The 4688-nt window shown below is 39.0% G+C and overlaps 1 protein-coding gene across 1 annotated transcript in view; it reads left to right on the top strand.

Annotated features, from left to right (window-relative positions):
• The first annotated feature begins 696 nt into the window (after positions 1-696).
• The window catches only part of LOC112553734 (C-myc promoter-binding protein-like), a 69341-nt gene continuing 65349 nt past the window's right edge, over positions 697-4688 (top strand). Inside the window, 1 exon segment of the mRNA XM_025221148.1 lies at positions 697-867. The gene's annotated coding sequence lies outside the window, so the exon portion shown is untranslated.

Here is a 4688-nt window from a genome sequence, read left to right as displayed (position 1 = left end):
TTTGCCGTTATAAGGATGCAGTATAATAGGATTGGTCTAAGGATCTGCTGATACTGTCTTAAACCGCAATATGTAACGTAAACAAATCGACAATTATTCATTTAATTACGTATTCTTAAAACAAACTGTTTTATCTCTATCGTTAACCTTGATGAATGAAACATTAATTATGGAGACAGTTAAATACCTGACATATGCGTTAAATACATGACAACTCAACTTCACCGCAGTCTTTTAATCATGTATTTAAGGCTATATGCCCTGCATTCTCGTTTGTAATGTAAGTAGCTATATGTAAAATTAAGTGTAGGCAATTGTCTTCGCCGTCTATAAACTTCATGCCCCGATAAATACTCTTGATGGTTGATGCAATTTTAATGTCACATATTTTGCTTTATAAATGAAACTGATTCCAGCATATTGTTTCACTAATTTAAACAGTTGATCGAGTTATCTGACATTTATGACGAATACCAATTGCTTGATATCGAAGAAATAATACACATTAGAAGCTTTTAAAATCAATACAACTACTAGCTACAAATTCATTTACTTTCGAATTTAGGAAATTTGCTATATTATGTATGCGTTGAAATATTCAATGGATAATAAAATGTCATGGCAGTTTATTTTTCTAAATCTTCTTCCTTATCCCGCTCTATATTTCGCGCAGCGCGTATTATTATTTCATGAAAGGTCATTTACATTTAGTCCAATATGGCTGACGGGAAAAAGGATTTCTCGTCGACGTCATGCAAGGATTGGACATATCTAAGAACATAATTTGTCAGTGCCTGTCTTGTTTAATTTAACTGTATTTCTGTCTGCCTTATGAATGAGGACTAACTCACAGTTCAAGACTAGGAGGTAAGTGATGTCACAGAAGTTAGGATGTTAAACATTCGCCTAACAGCTCAGTCGTCTGTCGTCGCAGTATTTTTGCAGATATTGTTTTATCGACAGTGGTTTTGCTGGACGTGTGTCTTCCCGTCCTGTCGTAGTCTCTCCTTTTTATTTAAATTAGAAGAAATTATTATTTGTTAGTTTGCCCTTTATTGCACTTCTTTGTTCTTACGTTTTGATTGTCTTGAGTACTGCAGCTTGCAGTATTATCATCGTCTTTATGGGAGAAAAAAGTCAAGAACTTACATTTATCATCAGATAAGCAGACCTGAAAAATAAGCTGTAAGTTTTGTGCCAACTGTTTCAACAAAATACCCACATTTTAAACTTTTCTTTAACGTGTATGACTACCAAATATTTCTAAAATACTTCTGATCATTGCAACCAGCAAATTAGCCGTTTTTCAGTATTGGCACCACTGATGTCAGTTTTATGTAGACTTTTACTACCAGCTAGAAAAAGAAAGGATGAAGAACTAAAGTATAATATCAGGTACAGGTACAAATGTTAGCTTGATATATTAACACTGATATTGGTATTAACATTCGTGAAGAAATGTCAATATATGTAATAAATAATACTTATAATGTGTTTATTTTATGACATGAAAGATGGTCTGATGGTGCACCTGTCACCAATATAGTGAGGATTGGCTGCTCTGGATTTAGATCTCAGACATGCTGTTCTTTCTCAGTATGTGGCATCTGTTTACAGTATATATATATAGCTGGCTCCGCTCAAAACATTAATTCCTCTATGCCATGGAAGGGGATATCTTAAATCTGTGTAGTATTGATAGCACAATTATTGTTCATTAAACAATGCTGCCTTAGATTTATTGGCACAAAACTGCCCTTAAAAATATTTTTAAAATGGATAAATTATTAAAGTGGAAATAAATTTTGTTACTAAGGGTCATAACATTCTTCTGTCAAACATTAGTTCACTACAGTACAGTGTACACATTTCCAAAATGTTTCTGTTTAGTAAGTTATTGTTTAGCGTCATAGTTATGTACAGTGGAACTTCGGCTAGCGAATGCCTCAGATAGCAAACATTTCGGATAAGGAACAAAAATTTTGTAAAAAATTCGCACCGGATAACGAACAAAACTTCGGATAACGAACAGCCACGTCATCCACACGTGACCGACTAGCATGTCAGACCAAGCATCGTTCGCGCTCGAGATACAGTTACGATCGATAGTTCGTTATCTTTCTTATGTAGTAAATTTTGTGATTAAAGAAATGTGTGTGAAGTGGGGGGGATTGGCAATTGTTTGTAGAAGTCTTTCCCTAACAGTGCGATAGGCAATATGAGCCTAAACATATTCAATGATAATGTGATGTCATATTACCCAAAAGTGTTATAAACAAGGCAGAAGCAACAGACAGTGGACAAGTTTTTTCCTTCAACCTCAGAGCGACAGGAAAAGGAAGTTCCTTCCACGATTTTACAATGTCACATGCGCTTATGGAGGGGGAATCCAAGCAGTAATTCCACCCCCTCCTTCCCACACCTCCATCCACCCATGCCCCCAAAACTGCAAGTTTTCTTATGTTTAAATGCTTTCGTTAATGTTTTTGTGTTTATTTAACTCTATTCATATTGTATTATAACTGTTCTCATTAAAAAAAATACCTATATAGCCTGTCTATCTATCTGTCTAATCCTCTTCGTGCATCAGGTTGCACATAAGGCCTCAACCATAGTCCGCCACCGATGTTGATCTGCTGAAACCCGCTCTAGATGACTCTATGTCCAGCCCTTTCCTTTCATCTCCCTTTCCACTGTTCTTCTCCAAGTTTCCTTTGAGCGGCCTCGTTTTCTTTGGTCTTCTGGAGTCCATTGTAGGGCGACTCTGGAGAGGTCTGCTGTCTGCTGGTGGAGCACATGTCCAGTCCTTTGTAGAACCTGCGTGGTGATGGACTCGGTTTCAGTTTTTCGGTGGACTTCTTCATTGGTGATGGTATTTGGCCAAAAGATGTTAAAGGGATTCTAAAGGCAAAATAAAACTGCTTAGAATCTCATAAAGAGTAGGATAAATTTAAATCTCGTCTATTTATATGTGTTTATATTTTTATGTGTTCATGTAGAAAACTTTGAAGGTTTTTAGTAGAATGTTGTGTTTAATGAGAGAAATTACATGGGACTCTTTTTTTTGCTTCCACGAAGTCTCGTTCTCTGTCAAGTGACCCTATGACGTGTTGTTTCCATAGTGTAGAACCATACCTAGAGAATGTGCTGCACCCGATTGCCACGAAAAGATGGAAAAAGATTCAAAATTTTCTTTTTATCAGTTTCCGAAAGACAGAGCCTTACAAACAGAGTGCGTCATACGAATAAAAAGACGACGACAAATCTTCGCAATGACCACAGACACTTCCTGTGCGTGTGACGTCATAAGGCGACTGATGTCATAAGGAGACTCCTCTGCTTTATCATCTTGGGAAGATATCGTGGTTACTGGGCAGAAGGACACAAGGGTCGATTTCACTGGATTTTTTCGATTTTTATAAACATCGGCAATGGAAATAGTGCTAATAAGTGGTAATTAAGTGAGAAACGAATCCTTTATTTCTCTTGTATTGCTCTCGTGCTCTGTAATTGTAGCTAAATATATTTTTGAAACGTTTGACCATCGCCACAGCCTTATCACAAGCCTTGAGTATCCCTTTAAGTATGCGCCTGAGGTATCTGTTTTGGAAGATGTCAAGCTTGTTACTGATGGTTTAGGTCATCTTCCATGATTCTGATCCGTAAAGAAGGGTGCTGATCACATTTGACTGAAGATTCTCAGCTTGATCTTCTGACTGATGGTGTTTGCCTTCCATGCTTTCACTAGTCGGGATCGAATCTCCACCTCCGCATCCTTGGTGTTTGACATTTTGGACCCAAGATAGGTGAAACAGTCAACTTCCTCATTCTCTTCTCCATTTAGTTTGATGCTGTCTTGGACTCTGGTGTTCACTCTCATGCTGTTCATTTTCTTTGCACTGACCTTCAAGCCAAGGTTTCCAGCTGTTGAGAAGGCATTTGTTTTTTTTCTGCATGTCTTGGCGGCGATGTGACAACAGAGCAATGTCATCAGCGTTGTTGTTGATGTCGTAGTCATGGTCCATCTGATCCCTCTCCTCTCACTTTCTTGGAAGTCTTCGTGATCCAGTCCATGACCAGGCTGAAAAGGAACAGCGACAGAATGCAGCCCTGCTTCACCCCAGTACTGTTGAAGGGGTCTGTGAGCTCCGTGTCACAGACAACCTGGGATTTGAAATCACTGTACAGCATTGCAATGACCTGAACAAGTTTTGCAGGGACTCCATAATGCCATAAGGACTCCGGGGAATGCTGTCAAAAGCCTTCTCCAGGTCGATGAAATTGATGTACAGTGGCGTGTTCCACTTGGTGCTCTGCTTCAGAATCTGTCGCAGAATGAAGATGTGTTCAGAGCAGGATCGCCCAGGGCGAAATCCTGCTTGCTGTGGTCGGAGGTCTTTCTCAAGAGTTGCCGTCAGTCTCGACAAAACAAATCTTACTAAAGACCTTGCTGGTGAGGTAAAGAAGTGTTATGCGCCTCCAATTATTGCAGTCTCCAAGATCTCCTTTCTTGGGTAATTTGAAGATGAGCCCTGTCTTCCACGCATCAGGGAGCTGCCCTGATTCCCAAATTTGCCTGAAGATTTCAGTCAGTATGGGAGCTGTCACATTCACATCTGCTTTCAACATCTCTGCTGTTATTCCATCTGTCCCTGGTGCTTTGGCACTCTTCATTGTCTTGATTGGTG

Source organism: Pomacea canaliculata, linkage group LG13 (genome assembly GCF_003073045.1).
Source record: "Pomacea canaliculata isolate SZHN2017 linkage group LG13, ASM307304v1, whole genome shotgun sequence".
In the NCBI taxonomy this organism is placed as follows: Eukaryota; Metazoa; Mollusca; class Gastropoda; order Architaenioglossa; family Ampullariidae; genus Pomacea; species Pomacea canaliculata.
Note: the sequence above shows the minus strand (reverse complement) of the source record. Positions and strands in the feature narration are given on the sequence as shown.